Below are 23,207 nucleotides of genomic sequence, written 5' to 3'. Positions count from 1 at the left end.
TTGGGGCGATTGTGCTACACTAGGCAAGAGGTGAGAAGTGGCTTTTCTGGGCAAGTTAGATGCTGGAGGGAGGGGGAGGGTGGCTGCTTCTTGCATCCCTAATAGCCTCACCTGTCTGTCAGCCTTGCCCGCAGCCAAAAACCTCAGCCACCACTTGCTTGCTTTTCTCCTCTGGCCCAGGACGTCTCCAGTGACACAAGGCAGGGAATGTAAAGAATGTGGAAGGGAGAGGCTATTCCTGACTGAAGCAGAGAGGGAGGGTGTGAGGGGGGAAAACACACACTCTCTCTTTCTCTCCCTCCCTCCCTCTCTCTCTCTCTCTCTCTCCTGTGCCTGGGATGTAGGAACCTGTTTGATGCCCTGCAGGGTAGAAGCACCCTCCCATTTTGTCAGCCTTCCCTCCCATAACAAGGCTGGGCCCCAAGCGGAGATTGTGTGTGCTTTGCCCACACGCTGCCCTCCCTGCAGATCCGCTCACAGCGACCGAGGACGGCGGCCGCTGCATGCTTTGAAAAGTATCTCTGCAGAAGGAAATCCACCGAGTGCTGCTTCAACCGTGCAGCCGTCCCAAGTAAGTCTCCTTTGGTTCTGCTGGGCAGGCAACCATCCTTGGATGGAAGCAGGAGAAGGGAGCCCACTTTTCCAGCAGGATTATCCAGGGGTTTTTGAGGATCCCCTCTGCCCTGAAAATTGCTTTCCCTGCGAGATGTGGGGAGCCTAGGTTGGGATGAGGAAGAAGGATCAAGAAATGTTGGATAACCATCTGTCTGAGATGGTGTAGGGTTTCCTGCCTGGGCAGGGGGGTTGGACTAGAAGGCCTCCCAGGTCCCTTCCAACTCTGCTGTTATTATTAAATCTTGCTTTTGGTCCCCAACTCCTTTCTCCCCCCCCCACCCGTCCTCTACAACCATCTCTCAACTGTTTTCCATCTTCTCACAACCTACTGATGAAGTAAATGAGAAGTTACGCTGATTTGGTTTGTCATAAGTGAAACGAAAGGATTGATTCCTGATAAGAATATATCTATGAATTGCTCTCTTTTCTGACCAGTGGTACTTTCTTCCTGGATGGCTCCATGCATCCAGAGTAGTGTTTACTATGCGTGGTCTTTTAAGGTAGAAGAGTTCTGGAAAAGAAAAGAGTTTTCCTGAAGATTTTTTTTCTCCCATGGCTCTTACACACTCATTGTACCCTGAAGTGGGCAGAATTTAGATCAAGGTGAATCGCTGGTGATTTGGAGTAAATCCTCAATCTTTGTCCCCCTTTTTTTTTCTGTTTTAAGAGGAGCAAAGACCATCCACTCAGAATTCAGAAGCCTTTGTTTTGTTTGTTTTTGTTTTATTTGAATTTATATCCCGCCCTTCTCCGAAGACTCAGGGCGGCTTACACTGTGTTAAGCAATAGTCTTCATCCATTTGTATATTATATACAAAGTCAACTTTTATTGCCCCCAACAATCTGGGTCCTCATTTTACCTACCTTTATAAAGGATGGAAGGCTGAGTCAACCTTGGGCCTGGTGGGACTTGAACCTGCAGTAATTGCAAGCAGCTGTGTTAATAACAGACAGACTTAGTTTGCTGAGCCACCAGAGGCCCTTAAATGCTAAGGATGGTTTGCCTTGCCTGGAATCTCCCATTGTCTTTGTGCATTTTGCCGTTTTGTGCTGGCAACTTGTCTCAAAAGTGCATTTCTAAAGGCAACTTCTGGACTTTTTAGGGCAGGTTTTTTCTCCCTGGAAAACGTTTTGCTTCTCCTCCAAGAAGCTTCTACAGTTTGATCTGTGTTTACTTCGTTCTGTATTTAAATGCATCAGTGCCAGCCTGTTTGCTCCAGATCTTCAGAATACTGATTCGTTTTCTTTTATTTTCTTCTTGAATCCAGCAATTTCCACATACATCCCCATCAACGGGCACGAGATGAGTGAAATCTGTGTCTCAGGATTCGGCTAAAAGCTCCAAAATTAATGTTCGGATTGCCCCACCCTAGGTTCTGCTTAGCTCTTTGGGGTGTCTGTCAGTTGGGCAGCTCTTGGTAAAATAGAGTTTCTGCGCTAAAAAATAAAAAATGTACCCCTGTGGGTAGGCAAGAGCTTGGCACCGTTTCCTCAGCTGGGCGTCTTCCCTCTTCTGTTTGGCAGCTTTATACTCTGCCCATGCTCCAAGAACATCTGTCAGAGAGCTGAGGAATGCAAGCTGTTCTCAGAAACCACATGAAGAGAACATTGATTTTTAAAGTAACCGGTGTAACAGAGATTTGTGCCAAATCTTTTATGAAACTCCTCCTTATAAAGGCATACACTAATTTTTTTCCCTGAATCCAACTCCTGGGCCTTTAATAACTGCACCACAAGCAGAAATTAAAAGCAAACAAAACTCCCCAAATCCTGAGTTATTACACACTGCTGACCGCTGCGTTTTTCTTTTTCCTTCGGCTTATTTTATTTTTGCAAGGTGAAGAGAGGGAGATAGTAGTCCTTTACTTATAACTTACTCATTCAGCAATTACTTGAAGTTACAATTGCACTGAACCAAGTGACTTGTGACTGGGTCTTGTAATTTAGGATTATTGCAAGCATCCCCCCCCCCCATCAGTCATGTGATCAACATTCAGGAACTTGGCAATCGTCATATTTATGATGGTTGCAGAGACAAGCAAAGTCAACGGTGGAAACCAGACTTGTTTAATGACCGTGTGGTTCACTTAACAGCCATAGTGATTCATTTAAACCAGGGGTGTCAAACTCGATTTCATTGAGGGCCACATCAGAGTTGTCTTTGACATTGGGGGTCCCCGGGGGGGGGGCATGGCCAGAGGGCGTGGCCAACTCGCTATCACTTGTCGAGGCTTTGTTTTTGGCCACGACGGCCTCCTGCAGCCAGCGAAAATGGAGCTTGGTGCCATGCGTTGCCTTCCTGAGCTCCATTTTCTCTGGCAGAGGGCTGCAGGAGGCCATCACGGCCAAAAATCGGAGCCTGGGCAGGCTGCGTGCTGCCATCTCGAGCGCCATTTTTGCTGGCAGAGGCACCGCAGGCCGGTCCTTCGCTGTTTCCAGGGCAGCTCCACGGGCCAGATCTAAGCATCCCACAGGGTGGATCTGGCCTGCGGGCCTTCAGTTTGACACTCCTGGTTTAAACGCTGTGGCAAAACAGTTGTAAAATTGGTTGCAACTCAATTAAAACTGCCTTGCTTAGCAGCAGAAATTCTGGTCCCCATTTTGGCGATAAGTCAAGGACTACCTGTATCTCCAAGGTTGACTCAGCCTTCCATCCTTCCGAGGTCGGTAGAATGAGGAGCCAGATTGTTGGGGGCCATAGGCTGACTCTGTAAACCGCTTAGGGAGGGCTGTAAAAGCACTGTGAAGCGGTATATAAGTCTCAGTGCTATTGCTATTGACTCAGCCTTCCATCCTTCCGAGGTCAGTAAAATGAGGACCCAGATTGTTGGGGGAAAATAGGCTAACTCTGTAAACCGCTTAGCGAGGGCTGTAAAGCACTGTGAAGCAATATATAAGTCTAAGTGCTATTGCTATTGACTCAGCCTTCCATCCTTCTGAGGTCAATAAAATGAGGACCCAGATTGTTGGGGGCAATATGTTGACCCTGTAAACTGCTTAGAGAGGGCTGTAAACAGTGGCGGGTTGCTACTGGTTCGCCGCAAATCGGGCGAACCGGTAACAGTGGCGGTGGGAGACTCCGCCCACCCGTCCGAACGTCTCTGCGCATGTGCAGAAGCATTGCGCGTACGTGCCCATCCATGAGTGAACCGGCAGTGACTGAAATTGAAACCCACTACTGGCTGTAAAGCACTATGAAGTGGTATATAAGTCTAAGTGCTATTGCTTTCTGGGATGGTTGCAAGGTGAGTTTCTGAGCTGATTGAGGTCATGATGCTGCTCTTCCTTCATCTACTACTCTCCTCTATCTTGGTGTTCGCCAAATGTGTTAGGTGACCAACTTCTGTAATTGGCACTCAGGGTGGATGATGGTTCATGATATCACCCGTTCTACATCATTTTTCCTCATATAAATGCCATCGTGATGAGTGTCGTGCTTCTGCCATTCACCTGTGACTTAGCTGCATGACAGTTGAGCGTTTGGGACATCGGTAGAACACGTTCCACTTCTCTTCATGCATTTGGGAGGGAGTTGTGGATGTCTACAGCTTGTGCCCCACCCAATGGCTCTTGTCCATCAAGTTTACTTCGCTTCTGTTTTGTAATGAATGTTTGCAGAAATGAGAGTCTGCTTCCGGGTTTGTTCTTCTCAGGGACCCACTCAGGTTTTCAGCTGACCACAAATCCAATTGGATGCTGCCTGGATTTGTCATCTTGGTGACCTGTGAAGGTCTGTGAACCTTGTGAAATAAATCATCTGTCCAGGTGATTTGTAGTCACCCAGGATTGATCGGTATTCTCTAATTTCTTGAGTATTTTTACTTCTACAACACAGATATTGGCCCAATTTTAGAGTTATTCTGTGGATGTCAGATCCCAAGCCCTTCTACCTTATTTCTTTCCAAGATGCGTTTGAATTAAAAAGGAATAATATCCTCTCCTCAAGAGGCTGGCTTTGGCTCCATTGATCTTCAAAAACTATCAACCCAGTCTTCTGTTTCTAGAGAAGGTTGTTGAAAAAGGGCTCAGCCTGAAGCTGATCAGAACCCTGAAGGAAATAGATTGTCTAGACACATTTCAATCAGCTTTCAGGACTGAATTTAGTAGTGAGACAGCTTTGGTTGTGCTTATTTATGACCTGTGATGGAGCCAGGATAGTGATGGTATATTTGTGCTTCTTGATCTCTTAATGCAATGGTGAAATGCTACCAATTCACACCGGTTCTAGCGAACCGGTAGTGATAAAAACTACTGGTTCAGGCAAACAGGTAGTAAAAAAAAAAGCTTCCGGTTCCTTCAACTGGGAATTTCCGACGATCAGCTGTGCCACGCGATTTAAAATCGTAGGAAATCCTGCTTTCTAGTGAATCTAAATCACGCAGCACAGCTGATCCCACCCCTCGCTGTTCTACTTACTTTCCCAAGCCTCTTTTTTCCGCCATTTGGCGCATACTGTGCATGTGCGGCCAGTGAACCTGTGGCAAACCGGTTCAGATTTCACCACAGTCTTCATGACTGTAGATATCATTGACCAAGCTTTCCTTCTGAGCCGACTCTATGGATTGAGGATTGGGGGAACCATTCTACATGTTGTGGTGTGACCACACCATGTTGCATCTGGTGTGACCACAGCATGTGGCATCAGGGAGCTAAGAAGTTAGTCTGCTTTAGGGTGCTTTCAACATCTCCCTAACCTTAAGAAACTCTATGTTCCTCTTTTCCCCATTCATTAACAAAGTCCACGAGGTGGTCATTGTGATATCATAAAAATAGGTGCCCAGTTAGATGTCCAACCACTGCTGTTGTTCAAAAACTAAGCAGAGTTGGATCAAGTTAATAGCGAGCGGAAGAGTATCAGGAAATACCAGAGCTGTAGTACACTGATATATTGGAAAAATATATTGGAAAAAGAGAATGTTGAAGTACTTCCATATTGTTGCCCAGACGACTTCATGGCTGCACTCATGAAATCACTAGAAGTTAAGTCTGATTTAAAAGATGTTTTACTGTCAGGGTTCCGATGAGTGCCCTAATTAAATCATGAGCCTTGAGCCAAGTTTCAAAAGAAATCCAGTTATTTATTAGAAGCTTCATGTCCGCAGGTTCCCAAGTGAAGCCAGCTCTGGCCCCACATAATTTATGACCCCAATCATGACCCTGTTTCCCCCCTTCCCCTCCCTCCGGTGTGTCATCAATCACATTAAGGTAGGTAAAATGAGGTCCCAGATTGTTGGGGGGGCAATAAGTTGACTTTGTATATAAATATACAAATAGAATGAGACTATTGCCTTACACAATGTAAGCCGCCCTGAGTCTTCGGAGAAGGGCGGGATATAAATGTAAATAAATAAATAAATAAATAAAAATAAATAAAAATTAGCCAACGGAGCAGTTTTCCAGGTTGTACAGATCACTCCCCTTCGGCCGCTGTAAGTAACCCTGGGATACAGCCTTGAGAGAGATAAGTCTGGAATGTGCACCTGTCTTTGGCTGCCGGGCCATTCCATCAGCTTCCCATCCCCCCTTTCCTATGGCAACTTGAGAGTAAGCCAGGGATGCTTTGCGAGTTGACATTTACCTTCACCTAAATATGGCTACCCAAGCTAATGCTGTACATGTTCTGTGAGAGCTCCATTTGTGGAAGACGAACAATTAAGCATTACTCACTACCTCATTTTATTTCAGCGAAAGTTTGTGGGGAAAGGTTATTGCTCAGTAAGAGCACCCTTGTATTTGGAAGGTCCCAGGTCCAGATTGGTCTGAAAAAGGCTGTTGTCCTGGCAACTGGGAAATTCATGGAAGTTTGTCTTTACATGAGACAACTGCAATGAGATTATTATATGCTCAAGGTTTGACAGACTAACCGGAATGGAGGAATGGTTGGTGAAGGTGATGGAACTTGCAGAGATTGCTAAACTGACTTCCTTAATTAGAGGAAAGACAATCATGGCTTAGTGCAGGAGTCGGCAACCTTAAACACTCAAAGAGCCACAAAGGTCCTAACCAGAAGCCCCCCATTCAATTCTGGAGCCAACCGGAAGTCCGGTTCCCCTACCATAGAGTCTTCTCCTAGTGCGGCGTCCTTTTTCCTCTACCTATCCTAACCGAAAACCCTATCAATTGTGGAGCTGACTGCCGACAGGGAGCCGCAGCAGAGGGATGAAAGAGCCACATGCGGCTCCAGAGCCACATGCGGCTCCAGGTTGCTGACTCCTGGCTTAGTGCAAACCCTTTGTAGACTTTTTGCATGAAACAGTAAAAAGGAACTTATGATTTGTGGTTTTGATGATTAGGAGGGGAAAAAGTTAATAGAAAAATGTGAGGTTTTTTTGTAATAACATAACAAGAGATAATTTTATGATTACATTTGAATTTGCTACAAAGAAATTGGAAGCTTTCTTCTCCTCTCCTCCCTTCCCCTCCTCTATTCTTTTTATTCTGAATTAGCCTCTGTTAGCTTGTAATGTTCTCTTCCTTATATAAGGAAGGCTGCTGTCTCAAAATCTCAAGACAAATGCAGCTCAACTATTCCCAATTGTGTGCCCTCAGTATACAGAGCATTTTATTTTATTTATTTTATTTAAATAAACACCAAAGCAACTATCACTTCCTTCCCAGCTACTGGACACAGTATCTGGAGTTAAAAAAATTTCCGTTGTGACCATCAACAGCCAATTCAGGGGAGAATACAAGGCTGGGGAAAATGGCATACATAGCATTTGAGAAAGGTGAACCAGATGGCTAAACTATAAAAGATTTGTTCAATTAAGTCACAATAGCCCAGGATCTTCACCTGGCACAATGTCTGAATCTAGCAGGTGTGGTTATAAAATCATCCTTTACATCAGGGGTCTCCAACCTTGGTCCCTTTAAGACTTGTGGACTTCAACTCCCAGAGTCCCTCAGCCAGCAAAGCAAAGCTGGCTGAGGAACTCTGGGAGTTGAAGTCCACAAGTCTTAAAGGGACCAAGGTTGGAGACCCCTGCTTTACATCTTAGCATGCCCACACTGTGGCTTATTCTAAAAGCAGCAATGGGAGCTTCATTTAACGTTCTGCACAAACCTAGGCATTATCGTTTACAGATCATGGGTTTTGTCCAGTGGTGGGATTCGCCAGTTCGCACCACTTCGGGCGAACCGGTTGTTAACTTTCTGAGCAGTTTGATGAACTGATTGTTGGAAGAAATCATTAGGGCAGAGAACTGGTTGTTAAATTATTTGAATCCCACCACTGGTTTTGTCTCAAAAAACTGCTTGACCTGAGTCAGTTTGGACACATTCCTTCATGTGTCATGGGTAATGTGTTTAGCTCTGTTTTTCTTCTGTGTGGAGCAATTCCTAGAACCAGGGAAACAATGAGGAAGTCAATGTAATTTAAAATCAATTGCAATGATTTTAGATTCATTGCTCCATGTTGTTTCAATTTCCTCCAATAGAATAATGTATACAGGAGAAAGAATATGGAAATAGCACGTGCGGATCAAAGGAATGCATTATGTCAGCAAGGATAAAAGAGAGAGAGAGGGAGGGAGGGAGGGGGGGGAGAGAGAGAGAGAGAAAGAGAGAGATGGAGAAACCAACCTACCCCAGGCAATTTATTTATTTATTTGGAAAATTTATATGGCTGCGCAACTCACTGATGTTGATTCAGGGCGCCTTTTTTTTTTAATTTGCGTTTATATCCCGCCCTCCTCCGAAGACTCAGGGCGGCTTACACTATGTCAAGCAATAGTCTTCATCCATTTGTATATTATATACAAAGTCAACTTATTGCCCCCAACAATCTGGGTCCTCATTTTACCTACCTTATAAAGGATGGAAGGCTGAGTCAACCTTGGGCCTGGTGGGACTTGAACCTGCAGTAATTGCAAGCAGCTGCTGTTAATAACAGACTGTCTTAGCAATCTGAGCCACCAGAGGCCTTCCTTACAGCAATAAAACCCCAAAGCCAGGGGTGAAATGTTCCCGGTTTGGACAGGATCGCCCGATCCAGTAGTTGAGCCACGTGATCATTAGAAGTTTTTTTTTTTACTTTTAAAAGCATTTTTTTCTTCGGCCGAAAAAATGCCTTTAAAAGTAAAAAAAAAGCCTCTGATGATTGCGCGGCTCAGCTGGGATCATCATAGCAGCCTTTTAAAAGCATTTTTTTTACAACCTCTTCGGCCGAAGAGATTGTAGAAAAAATGCTTTTAAAAGGAAAAAAAAAAAGGTTGGCCATGCCCACCCAATCACATTACCCTCCCCAAGCCAAGCCCACAGAACCAGTAGTAACAAATTTTACATTTCACCAATTTTACATTGCCCAAAGCCAATAAGCCCCCTCACTCAATGCAATATTTGGGCATGAGAGTAGTGCCAAGTTTCAGATGGTGATTTGATTGAATGCCCGCTTCTCCTAATATCCAACTTGAAAGGATTCCTCAAATTTATTTTGCAAACCGATGTGAGCGGTCCAACTAAACAGGGTTTTGAATTGCGAGCCGATGCTATGCTAGATTGATCCAGGGTAGTCCAAGAAAAATCTATCATGAGCAAGTAGCTCTTTGACGGTCCAGGTGGAGAGAAAAAAATCTTCCAGTTCTCCTATTGTGTTCAGGAATCAGTGACCTCAAATGTTGCTTAATTGCAACTCCAAGTAGCTTGAGCCAAGAGGACTAATGGCTGAAGTTCAGCAATATCTGGAGGGCCATAGTTTCCCAGGATCTATGGTAGAACCTGAATTATGAATCTTTTGATCACCTACAATGTATCCGGCAACTCTCTTTAATATGCCCGGGATATTTATATTGCAATAAGGTATAATTTGCTTTGACCATGCCACATGCTAAGCCTTAAGCCATGTTTTCCCATCCACCGTGGCTGGACTCAGACAAGTCACTCTGTTAAAAATCAACCAAGGCATGGCTTACCATAATATATGGACTTGAATCATGCATGAGTCAATGCTTCCTTTAGCTCAGCACTGCCAAGTGCAATCTGGAATGGAGTCGCAGGTCTTGAGTAAGGCACTTTCTTGATTGTGCTATTCAGTTACCTTCTCTGGAATTTGAATTGAGGGCTTTTTTTTTTTAATGAATACAAAGTACCGTGCAAGCTTTGCTATCAATTTATGGACATTCTGTTTGTGTGAATGTAAATGAGGGTGGAGGGATTTCTTCCTAAGGCGGAATGCAACCAGGATGATCTTATCGGTTTGAAATCCTGGGTTTAGAAAATTTAGAACTCCGCCGCCTTCATCATGACCTGAGCTTAACTCATAGAATCATTTGTTACAACGTCCTTCCTGTCGAAGACTACTTCAGCTTCAATCGCAACAATACACGAGCACACAATAGATTTAAGCTTAATGTGAACTGCTCCAATCTTGATTGCAGAAAATATGACTTCAGTAACAGAGTTGTTAATGCCTGGAATGCACTACCAGGCTCTGTGGTCTCTTCCCAAAATCACCAAAGCTTTAACCAAAGACTATCTACTATTGACCTCACCCCATTCCTAAGAGGTCTGTAAGGGGCGTGCATAAGAGCACCAGCGTGCCTACCGTTCCTGTCCTAATGTTCCCCTTGATTGTATCCAACTTGTATAATTATTTCATGCTTATACTTAGATATACCATTGTGACAAAATAAATAAATAAATAAAAATAAATAAAATAAATAATACTCCTTGTCGTAATCCCCAACTCTAATGTTTCCTTCTATTTCTGTAAACAGGATGGATCCCAAATTCTAGAGGGGATTGCTGTGCTCCTAATTATTACTTTTGTGTGAATGTTTATGCCTGGGTGATTTAATTGGCCAAAGTAGCATCTATCATATGCTGGCTAAGGAATTCTGGGAGCTGGCTGAGGAATTCTGGGAGTTGAAGTCCACAAGTCTTAAAGTTGTCAGGGTTGGAGACCCCTGCTCTAGAGTGAGTGAATGAAAGCATAAATGTTTCCTCTGTCTGTAGCTCTTTAAAGCAACCACATCTTTTTCAAGGACTGTGCTAGGTTTGTTTTCTTCACCTCTTCAAAAGACGTTCTTGGAATGAAATGTGAAGCATTGAACAGATATGTGGAAGTGAAGATAGTTTTCCCAGGAATGGAACCCTTGCCCTCCTCCCATCCTTGTTATCAATCACATGCAATTATTTCTCATGGATCCTGGCTTTCAAGTCAATTTTTGGTGAGCTTGCACAACAGTGGCCAAAATTGTGGAAACCTTTTGGGAAAAGTGTATTTTTGAGCTTTGATGGCTAATAATACCACTTTTTTATGGAGTTTCAAGACAATCATATTCCCACTGCTGGAATGGCCTGGGACTAGCCCAGACCTGAACCCAACTGAAAATCTATGGAGCCAACTAAAGAAACTGGTAAGTCAGAAATGACCCAGCAATAAAACCCAGTTCATAGAAGCAATCATTCAATCTTGGTTTCACATTAGAACAGCTGCAGAACTCAAAGACTTGGTTTACTCCATGGGAAGAAGTTGTAAGGCCGTAATTATCACCACTGACATGGTGATAATTTTTGTATATCATTTTTTCTACGTGTTTCACTTTTCTTCTTTATACTGTAACTGCTATTCTAATAGCAAATCCTTCATAAAAGTTATTGCATTACATTCTTGATTAAATTATCCTTCCATTTTATATATAATTTTATGGTACTACTCCAAAAAAAAAAGTGGTGTTATTAGCTAGTTTTAGAAAATACACTTTTCCCAAAAGGTTTCCACAATTTTGGCCACTACTGTACACCAAGCTGAAAAAGAGTACAGTACAGTATTTGTAGTTCATTGATCTTTAGAAACCAGACCTCACATTAGACCTTAGCGTATCTTATTTCTTGGCCCAAAGTATGTTATGTAACACAATTGCTATGCCTTGTTAACTTGGATTTCCCCACCGTCCTTATGCTGATCTATGACCGTAATAATGATTTGATTTGATTACTTTACTGTCAATCAATTCCTAAGATAAATCAGCCGTTAAGAGTACCAGGAGCTTATTTCTAGTAACCGGGTTACGGGAACGATAAGTGTCATGTAATCTGAAAATTACCTCACTGATATAGAAATTGAAACTGAGTAAAAAAAACCAAACAAACCAAGTTATATTTTCACTTAATAAATTTTTGAATAAATTTAAGAGACATTCTGATGATCCAACGGTAGACAAACTTCTTCAACCTGCTGTGCAGGTTGAGGCAACCACAGGGCCTCCTTCCTTATTCAGTAAAAGAATCTGTTGAATAACAATTTAGAATTAATTGTAAGTAACAATAATTGCTCTTAGCAGTAGTGGGGTGAGGCACATCAGGAGGTGTTAGCACAGGCAGGGAATTTACCAGTTGTAAAACAGCTACAATAGTCTTAGAAGCTGAACTTTCTGTCTCCCTGGGACTGTTGTTTCCATCTTACTCCTCTAGAGTAGACCAGGAATCTCCAACCTTGGTAACTTTAAGACTTGTGGACTTCAACTCCCAGTTCTGGGAGTTGAAGTCCACAAGTCTTAAAGTTGCCAAGGTTGGAGACCCCTGATGTAAACCATTGTTTCTCAGTCTTGGAATTGCAAGATGATGGTCTTCAGCATGCTGGCTGGGGGATTTTGGGAGCTAAAGTCCACACATCTTAAAAATTGGCAAGGTTGAGAAACATCGCACCCAGCTCTTCCTTCCGAGACCACTTGGAATTATTTCGAGCAGAGGGATCGAACTGCTGACAAACCAATGCAATCATCCTTTCATAAGTTGGAAGAACTGCAATCCTTCAAAGGCCCTCTTCCACTGGTGACTTTCATAACATGGTCTCGCCATGACTTTTATTTTGGCGCAGAGAGGGTTGGCGCTGGACTGGGCGAGAAGAAAGTCATTAGTTGAGAAACCTACCTGGATTCCAAGGACTGGAATGCTGCACCTGGAGATAAGAATCTTAATTAGAAGGAAAAAAATTGAATCTTTATTAATTGGGCTTGGAGGACTTTCTTACACCCACTTAAAAGGAGAAGCCTATATATGTGTATGTGTATGTATGTATGTGTGTGTGTGTGTATATATATATATATCTATCTATATATATATATATTTGTTTTCTGAGGTTTTCGCGGGTGTTTGTATGTAGGTCTTTGGTTATTTGGGTTGTCTCCCGCGTAAAATTGGAAGTGTCTTGGCGACGTTTCGACGAAGTCTCATTCATCATCTTCAGGCTTCAGCTTCGTGCTTCTGGGAGCAATGTGTGATTGCAGCTGTTTCTTCCTTTTTAACTGCTAGTGGGGGTTTGAACTGATTGGGTGGGAGCTTGGCTGTGCTCTGATTGGATGGGGTTTTTTGTGCTCTGATTGGCTGGGGGTGTGTCCTGTTTGAGTGGGGGCTTGGTTGTGCTCAGATTAGTCTGAGTTGCAGGGGGATTTGAGCTGGTGAGCTGCATTGCTGTTGTTTGGCTTCGTCTTTGTGGTCGTGCTACATCTATCTATATATATGTAGGTCTTGGCATATTCAAGTCTTTTCCCATGTAAGGTTGAGAGTATTTATTTATTTTATTTATTTATTTATTAAACTTTTATACCGCCCTTCTCCCGAAGGACTCAGGGCGGTGTACAGCCAAGATAAAAAACAATAAATATACAAAGTTAAAAATCAATTTAAAATACCTATTCAATAGTGGCCGAATTAAAACCGTCGAATTGACCAACCTAAAATATCCCATATAAAATTACAGAAAATATAAAAAATTTAAAATGTTAAAATTTAGAAATTTAAAAAATCTAAAAAATCAGTCCAGTCCCGCTTGGATGAATAAATAAGTTTTTAATTCCCGACGAAAGGTCCGAAGGTCAGATATTTGGCGCAAACCGGGGGGAAGGTCGTTCCAGAGAGTAGGAGCTCCAACAGAGAAGGCCCTTCCCCTGGGGGCCGCCAGCCGGCATTGCTTGGCGGACGGCACCCTGAGAAGACCCTCTCTGTGAGAGCGTACGGGTCGATGGGAGGCATAAGGTAACAGCAGGCGGTCCCGTAAGTACCCGGGCCCTAAGCCATGGAGCGCTTTAAAGGTGGTAACCAGAACCTTGAAGCGCACCCGAAAGACCACAGGTAGCCAGTGCAGACTGTGCAGGAGTGGTGTTACCCGGGAGCAACGTGGTGCTCCCTCAATCACCCGCGCAGCTGCATTCTGGACTAGCTGAAGTCTCCGGGTGCACCTCAGGGGTAGCCCCATGTAGAGAGCATTGCAATAATCCAGGCGAGAAGTGACGAGAGCATGAGTGACCGTGCATAAGGCATCCCGGTCCAGAAAGGGGCGCAACTGGCGCACCAGGCGGACCTGGTAAAAAGCTCTCCTGGAGACGGCCGCCACATGGTCTTCAAACGACAGCCGTCCATCCAGGAGAACGCCCAAGTTGCGCACCCCTTCCGTCGGGGCCAGTGACTCACCCCCAACAGTCAGCTGCGGTTGCAGCTGACTGTACCGAGATGCCGGCATCCACAGCCACTCCGTCTTGGATGGATTGAGTCTGAGTCTGTTTCTCCCCATCCAGACGTATCTTGGCGACGTTTCAACAAGGTCTCACTCATCATCTTCAGGCTGGTGCTTTAGGCTTCGTGCTTCTGCGAGCATTTTCTACCCTTCTCTACCTTCTTCTACTTTCCCCATCCTTCCTCCACCTCACTTTCCTACTTCCTCTCCTCCTTCCCACTTCTCACTTCCACCCTTTCTAACCCTCTCACTTCCCCTCCTATCTCTTCTTCCCCCTCCCTTCTTTCCTACTTACCTACCTACCTACTTTCTTCCTTCTCTCTACTCCTCTCTCCCTACCCTTTCCCTTCTGGAGTGGTTGCTGAACAGCCCCGACTTTGCACCTGATCTTTGGGTTTCTGATGTGTGCATGCGTCCTGGCCAGCTGGTCTTTGCATGTGCTGGAGTACCGGAAACCAGAAGATGGTGCACGTGCCCACAGAGAGGGCTCTGCATGCCATCTCTGGCATAGGTTTGCCATCATGAGTATAGGGTCTCCTGCTTGAGCAGGGGGTTGGACTAGAAGACCTCCAAGGTCCCTTCCAACTCTGTTATTCTGTTCTGTTCTGTAGGAACTGAATGATAAATTGTTCAAGCGCTCCACGGCTTAGGGCCTGGGTACTTACGGGACCGCCTACTGTTACCTCATGCCTCCCACCGACCCGTACGCTCACACAGAGAGGGACTTCTCAGGGTGCCGTCCGCCAAACAATGTCGGCTGGCGACCCTCAGGGGAAGATCCTTCTCTGTGGGGGCTCCTACCCTCTGGAACGAACTTCCCCCTGGTTTACGCCAAATATCTGACCTTCGGACCTTTTGCCGTGAATTGAAAACGTATTTATTTATTCGCGTGGGGCTGGCTTAAATTTTGTTGCATTTTAAATTTATATTTTATATTTCTAAATTTTATATGAATTTTAATGGGTTTTTAGAATTTTAAATGTTTTAAAGTTTTTCGGCCAATTGTATAAAAAGTTTTTTAATTTTGTTTTAATTGTATATTGTATTGTTTGGGTTTTTATTCTGGCTGTACACCGCCCTGAGTCCTTCGGGAGAAGGACGGTATATAAATCTAATAAATAATAATAATGATGATGATGATAATAATAATAATAATAATAATAATAATAATAATAATAATAATAATAATAATAATAATAATAATAATAATAATAATAGTAATAATAATAGAATAGTTGGGTCTTTGCACCAACGTGCTGCAGACAAAAGCTTCAATTTGGGCATTGAAAGTCGGCTACTCCTGCACAAATACCGGGTGGGTTCCCCTTTGAGAGACCCCTGCCTTTGCAGGTGGCTTCCAAAGAATCATACACCAGTGATCTGAGCAATCTGTACCATATGGGGGAACCCGTTCAGTAGATTTGGCGACCACCAAGGGACACTGAAATATTTATTTATTTATTTATTTATAATTTAATTTCTATACCGCCCTTCTCCCGAAGGACTCAGGGCGGTTTACAGCCATATTAAAACACAAAATATAAATAGCAAATTTAAAAAAGAATTAAAAACAAATATTTAGTAGGCTAAATTAACTAAAACGGTCATAGACCGACATAAAACCCCTTTAAAATAACAATTAAAATACACTTAGGCTAGTCCCGCACAATGAAATAATAAAGTCTTCAGTTCACGTTTGAAGGTCCGGAGGTTGGGGAGTTGGTGTAACCCCGGAGGCAGCTCATTCCAGAGGGCTGGTGCTGCCACAGAGAAGGCTCTCCCCCTGGGGGCCGCCAACCGACATCGTTTGGTCGATGGCACCCTGAGCAGGCCCACTCTGTGGGAGCGCACAGGTCGTTGGGAGGCTATCGGTGGCAGAAGGCGGTCTCATAGATAACTTGGTCCTAAGCTATGGAGTGCTTTAAAGGTGGTCACTAACACCTTGAATTGCACCCGGAAGGCTACCGGCAGCCAGTGCAGACCACGCTCGAATATGCTGGAATGTTTGCGAGGAAATCGGGCAGGGAGACAGGGAAAGTCACAGGAAAGAGTTTAAAGGTCTGAAAATGCTGGGCTGTGCGAATGGAATCGGGGTCCTTCTGGCTTTGAGATAGAGATGGCACCTTTGGAAGTAAGCAAAACCCATCTCTTGATATTAACAAGCAACTGGGTCTACATTTAATTTGAGCTGCAAAACAGACATTGCATGCTGAAATTCAAGGTCACAGATGCGCAGCTAGAGTTAAAAGTAAGTAACCTGTGTTCTCCAATCCCAACTGCTAAAATCTAGTCTGAAACCATGTTCTTTTTCAGAGAAGAAAGATTGATCCCTCCAGGAAGAAAGTACACTCCACACCCTGTAATTTCCAAATTTTCAAAACTTCGCTTAGCAAAGAAAAGGCAGAAAATTAGGGCGGATTTTCCAGTAGGTTTACTGCTGTTTTGGATATTTGGGGTAGGCTTTGTATTTTTGTGGCAATTTGCTGAGTAGGTGTTTCCTTCTGCAGTTCAGGTATTTTGGAATATTCTCGGGTTTCAGTGCATTTTGCAATATCCTTTTTCACACTGGGAATGGATCTCCAACCCGCTGGTGTTTTTTTTTTAATCTATGGAAATTTGCCAATTAGCATTGAATGCTAGGATGTTCAGAGGTGGAGTTGGGTGGGACGTTACTGAGGTGTCTAGAAATTCTGGGAACTGAAGATTTGCATGGGGTATGTGTCAGAGGAGAGCTGGAAGGGACTTCGGAGGTCTTCTAATCCAGTCCCCTGCTCAAGCAGGAGACTCTACACCAGGGGTGTCAAACTGGCGCCCAGTGGGCTGGATGCCAGCGGGCGCATCCCAGCTCCGCAAATGGTAAAAAGTCACCTGATGGCAACGTGACGCAGTGAGTTTGACACCCATGGCCTACACCATTTCAGACAAGTGGCATTCCAGTCTCTTCTTAAAAACTCCCAGTGATGAAGCACTTATAACTTCTGAAGGCAAGCCGTTCCCCTGGTTAATTGTCCTCACTGTTAGGAAGTTGCTCCTTAATTCCAGGTTGCTTCTCTCCTTGATTAGTTTCCATCCATTGTTTCTTTGTCTTGTCTTCTGGTGCATTGGAAAATAAGTTGACCCCCCACCCCCTTTGTGGCAGCCCCTCAATTACTGGAATATTGCTATCATGTCACCCCAGTTCTTCTTTTTTCTAGACTAGCCATACCCAGTTCCTACAACCGTTTCTCATATGTTTTAGTCTCCAGGCCTTTAATCATCTTAGTTGCTCGTCTCTGCACCGTCTGTCATAATGTCTAAGAAATTCAATCGTTTGTTGCCTGTTGACCCAAGCACCTGCTTCAAAAGCTCTCATTGGCCCTTCCCTCCAAGCCTATCCCCGGATCCTCTTGCGCTCAGGACTGGATGACCACAAAAAAAGCATTCATGTAGGATTTTTTTTGTCATCCCCAATACAGATTGCTTTGCTGGAGGGGGTGGTTTTTCACCCTCCCAATTTAGCCTTCATTGGTTGGGATTTCCTGATAATTTCCTGTCCAAGGATCCACCAAATGCTACCTTAGCATGGATAAAATCTAACCCTTTCTCCGGAAAAAATTAAAACTTTTCTTGCTGTGCTGGTTTGTGGATGTTAGTAGTTGTTAGATCTACTTAACTTGCAGCTCTGAGTGGGAGTGGAAGATTAGCAGGTGGATTGCCTGCAGTCAACAAAGTCCTCGAGCTGTGATCGGAGGGGGGTTAGAAATTTCTCCTCCTGATTCAGCAGCTTGAGAGAGGGAAAAATGTCCTTTGTTGACATTCCCCAGCTCAAAAACAGGAATAGAAGCCAAGAGAAGAAATGAGTGGGCAGATCCAGTTTTAATGAGATCTTTGACAGGGTTTGAAGCAGGGGTGAAATCCAGCAGGTTCTGACAGGTTCTGGAGAACTGGTAGCGGAAATTTTGAGCACTTTGGAGAACTGGCAAATATCACCTCTGGCTGGCCCCAGAGTGGGGAGGGAATGGGGATTTTACAGTATCCTTCCCCTGGAGTGGGGAGGGAATGGGGATTTTGCAATATTCTTCCCCCAGGAGTGAGGTGGGAAATGGAGATTTTGCAGTATCTTTCCCCTGCCATGCCCACCAAGCCGCGGCCTCAGAACCGGTAGTAAAAATAATTTGGATTTCATCACTGGTTTGAAGTATTTCACTACCAGAGATACGAGCTGTAAGTGAATCAAAATTACAGTAGTGGTCAAAATTGTGGAAACCTTTTGGGAAAAGTGTATTTTCTAAAATTAACTAATAACACCAGGTGGTTTTTTTTTTGGAGTAGTACCATAAAATTATATATCAATGGAAAGATAATTTAATCAAGAACGTAACGCAATAAATTTTATGTAGGATTTGCTATTAGAATAGCGGTTACAGTACAAAGAAGAAAACAGAAACACTTAGAAAAAACAAGATATACAAAATGATCCATAGAAAAAATGAGATATATACAAAAATGATCACCATGTCAATTAATTCTTAGTTGGGTAACCTTTAACATGAATTATGGCCTTACAACGTCTTCCCATGGAGTAAGCCAAGTCTCTGAGTTCTGCAGCTGTTATCATGTGAAACCAAGATTGAAGGATTGCTTCTATGAACTGGGTTTCATTGCTGGGTCACTTCTGACTAACAAGTTTCTTTAGTTGGCTGCATAGATTTTCAATTGGGTTCAGGTTTGGGCTATTCCCAGGCCATTCCAGCAGTGGAATAGGATTATCTTGAAACTCCCGAAAAAAAAAAAAGTGGTGTTATTAGTCATCAAAGCTCAAAAAATACACCTTTCCCAAAAGATCTCCACAATTTTATTTATTTATTTTATTTTTATTTATAATTTAATTTCTATATCGCCCTTCTCCCGAAGGACTCAGGGCAGTTTACAGCCATATTAAAACACAAAATACAAATAACAAATTAAAAAAAGAATTAAAAACAAATATTTAGTAGGCCGAATCAATTAAAACGGTCATAGACCGACACAAAACCCATATTAAAATTACAATTAAAAAATTACACTTAGGCTAGTCCCGCACGATGAAATAATAAGGTCTTCAGTTCCCGTTTGAAGGTCCGGAGGTCGGGGAATTGGCATAGCCCCGGAGGCATTTTGGCTACTACTCTAGATGATTTCATGCCAATTCGGCGAAGACGACCATGAATTTGAGAGTGGAGGGTTTAGGTGTCCTAATGCAGGGATCTCCAACCTGCCTGGTCCATGAACCAGCACTGGGCCACATTATACCAGAAACTGGGCCAATAAGTGAAGCCCCATCCGCGGGATGCAGGCAGCACATGAAACCATGCCCCCTCCGGTCCATGGGAAAACCTCTCTCCACAGAACCGGTTCCTGGTGTCTCCAAAATTGGGGGCTGCTGTCCTAATAGAATAGAATAGAATAGAATTTTTATTGGCCAAGTGTGATTGGACACACAAGGAATTTGTCTTGGTGATTATGCTCTTGGTGCATATAATGCATGTTAAACTACTGGTTAATATGAGTCCTATCTATTCCATTTCTGGAGTCATTGATAGCAACGTTCTACGATTTGAAAGAATTAAAAAAAAATATTATGGAGTGGCTGAGGGCTTCCACTCTCCTGCTTGAGCAGGGGGTTGCATTCAAAAGACCACCAAGGTCCCTTCCAACTCTGTTGTTCTTCTGTTCTACGTTTGTGTCAGCCCGCTTCAGTATCACAACGGCATCTTCTTGGCTTTACGTGACATCCTAGTTAGTCAAAAAGCGGCGTTGACAAACACGTCAGCAGGAAAAAGAAGTTGCTTTTCAGCTCGCAAGCACAGCACGCCCCCGGATTCTGAGCCGTTTCTTTTTGCCGTTCGGCATGGGTTCTGCCCCCACCCAGTTCTCTGAAATGCGTGTTTTCCCACAACAGTGGAGTACGAAATGCCAAAAAAATGGAGCTTGTCTGGGCACACCCTTCAAAAAGTTCTCCAGGAAGAGTGGTGTTTGGAAGTGTTGTGGCCCACCAGTAGCCAGAGGAGCTGGTGGCAGACTCAGACACTGAGGAAGTTGGGGAGGAACGTGGGCCAATCCTGGAGTCTGGGGAAGGCTCTGATGAGTGCTCTGCGTCGGAGGCAGAGAGGGGGCCAGGGCCATCTGACAGTTGTCATCTGCCTTCGGAGTCAGACATCAGTGGGACAGAAGAACAGCTGGAGCCCGTTTCCAGTGTGCGCATGCGCAGGGCTGCCAGGAGAAGGGAACAGCTAAGGAACAAGGGTCAGCTCAGGAGTAAAGCCACAGGTGGACGGTGAATAGTCCCTCCCATAGGGAATAAAGAGGAGCGAACGGGGAGGGTTTTTTGCAGGAGACAAGTAGTTCAATTCATTAGAGTGAAGATCTGTCCCTGACTTCTTGCCAAATATTGTCTGCTCCAGCATGGCATTTGAAAGATATCAGCCTGGCAGTTCTCCAAGCCTATTAAAGGTCTGTAGTTGTGAAATCTCATGAAAGACCATTGGCCGGGACTTTGCTGGAGAGGAATTCCCTTTAAATTAAATAAAACTAATTATCGGGACGAGGAGTTGGCTTCGTGCTTTTGGGAAGCCTAGGTCAGAACAGGAAGGCCCCTAAGACTTACTCTGTGCTGCGCCCAAAACTGCTTGTCTTCCATGGGGATTCCAGCTGTTTCTTAAGCCAACTTCAGAAAGTCCATTCTGGACTGTAGGGAGAGAGCAGCAGATCTGGGTGATGCTCTATCTGGGTTACAGCCCATAGTGAGATTTGATTGGTTGTTCCTCTGCTCCTGGCACTTCCCATCCATGGTCCAGTGTGGTCCAGTCTACCAACAACTGCCTTTTTTCTCTTAGGGATGGTTGTCTGCTCATTGGTCTCCAACCCCTCACGCCTTCTCTTCCAGAAGTTTGCACACAGGGGTGACTTTACTTCCCTCCCCTTTCCCCGTATTATCTCATTTGAATATAACCCTGATCCTTTCTTTATTTCCTTGCTGGGAACGTCATATGGTAGGTCCAATGCTTACAATAATCCAATAGAGATGAGAACAGGTTGTCTTACCTTCCTCTGTAGGTCCATGGAAGATTTGTAGCAAAAAAAAAAGAAAAAAGAATTGACCGTTCAGTGTAAGAGAAATTAAGTAGACATGTTGCTTTCCAGCATGGTCATTCCCATTCCGTTTTCCTGTCGTCAGGCCAATAATAGTGTTCCGTGTCTACTATTTTATTCTTCAAAAACACTGAACAGGATTGTCCAGTTCCACCTACCTTCCTTCCTTCCTTCCTTCCTTCCTTCCTTCCTTCCTTCCTTCCTTCCTTCCTTCCTTCCTTCCTTCCTTCCCTTCCCTTCCCTTCCCTTCCCTTCCCTTCCCTTCCCAATAATTTGGAATACTTAGGTATGCAGGAATGCTTAGAGGAGAAAATAAAAACCCTAACTGCGTGAATATTAATAAATGACACATGTTTAATTAAGTAAACATAAAAAAGGCATCTGGAATCTTAAGAAGTGGAACACAGCGATGGATTCACACCACATTAAGTTGTGGTTTCTTTGAACAACAAACCACAGTTGGTTGGATTTGTAAGCCATTTATGATGGGTTATCACCAGTGGTGAAATGTAAAATTTGTTACTACCAGTTCTGTGGGCATGGCTTGGTAGATGGGTGGGTAATGTGACTGGGTGGGCGTGGCTAACTTTTTTTTTAACTTTTTGTACAAACTCTTCAGCCGATTAAAAAATGCTTTAAAAGGCTCCTCTGCCGATCCCAGCTGACGATCCCAGCTGAGCCGCACGATCATCAGAGGTTTTTTTTTTACTTGTAAAAGCATTTTTTCGGCTGAAGAAAAAATGCTTTTAAAAGTTTTTTTTAAAAAAACCTCTGATGATCGTGCGGCTCAGCTGGGCATGGGTGGGGGGCAGGGATTTTTGCTACCGGTTCTCCGAACCACCCACCGTCATCACTACCGGATTGGGCGATCTGGTCAGAACCGGGAGCGTTTCACCCCTAGTTATCACTCACAACTGAGTGGGCTCTCCGATTCAATCAAACATAATCTTATTGTGCTGTGATTCAGCATGACATGTGAATCCAACCAGAATGTCACCCATTCTGGGTGACAACTTTTGTCGCTGTTGATCAGAGGTGTTCCCTGCTCCGCAACGATGCTTCCGTGAGCAACCTCCCCTGTATCCAACTGTACATCTAGATTCGCAGCACTCTCATTGACATTGAAGAGTCAAGTTTTTCCTCCTGGGCTCCCAACTGCCTCCACCCGCCTCTCATTTGAACTTGGAAAAAGCTCATCCCAAACATTCAGGCTGCGCTTGAATTTCTGGCTTGGCAGATTTATGCAAAGCCGGGCATGTCGGCAGTTTGCTTCAGCAATGGCTTTGGGCAACAACAAGCAATTCTTGCCAATGCTCAGCTTTTCCGAGCATGAATCATGCTGCAAATCTCAACCCAGCTCTTTAGTGACAGGTTCCTCCTTCCATATCGAATGCACAGGTACAGTATAGGTGGTACCTCGCTCAGTAGTGGTAACTGTCCAAGGGAATTTGGTGTCCTAATGGACAATCACTTCAATAGGAGCCAGCAATGTGTTGCAGCTGCCAAAAAAGTCAACACAGCCTAGACTGAATTAACAGAGGGATAGAATCAAGATCATGTTAAGTGTTAATGCCACTTTATAAGGCCTTGGTAAGGACACACTTGGAATGCTGATTCCTGTTTTAGTCGCCACAATGTAAAAAAGATGCTGAGACTCTAGAAAGAATGCAGAGAAGAGGAACAAAGATGATTAGGGGACTGGAGGCTAAAACCTATGAAGAACGGTTGCAGGAACTGAGTATGCCTAGTTTAATGAAAAGAAGGACTAGGGGAGACATGATAGCAGCGTTCCAATATCTCAGGGGTTGCCACAAAGAAGAGGGAGTCAAGCTATTCTCCAAAGCACCTGAGGGCAGGACAAGAAGCAATGGGTGGAAACTAATCAAGGAGAGAAGCAACTTAGAACTAAGGAGAAATTTCCTGACAGTTAGAACAATTAACCATTGGAACAACTTGCCTGCAAAAGTTTTGAATGCTCGGACACTGGAGGTTTTTAAGAAGAGATCGGACAACCATTTGCCTTGGAATG

At 44.0% G+C, this 23,207-nt stretch overlaps 1 protein-coding gene across 2 annotated transcripts in view; it reads left to right on the top strand.

The window, feature by feature from the left end:
* The first annotated feature begins 360 nt into the window (after positions 1-360).
* Positions 361-23,207, top strand: part of ZNF185 (zinc finger protein 185 with LIM domain) — an 80,746-nt gene continuing 57,899 nt past the window's right edge. The window contains exon 1 of one of the 2 annotated variants that reach the window (XM_058196586.1): positions 361-571. The gene's annotated coding sequence lies outside the window, so the exon portion shown is untranslated. The remainder of the gene's footprint in view (positions 572-23,207) is intronic. The other variant, XM_058196585.1, reaches the window with a different exon arrangement.

Source organism: Ahaetulla prasina, chromosome 11 (assembly GCF_028640845.1).
Source record: "Ahaetulla prasina isolate Xishuangbanna chromosome 11, ASM2864084v1, whole genome shotgun sequence".
NCBI lineage: Eukaryota > Metazoa > Chordata > Lepidosauria > Squamata > Colubridae > Ahaetulla > Ahaetulla prasina.
This window is presented reverse-complemented; position numbering and strand designations above follow the sequence as displayed.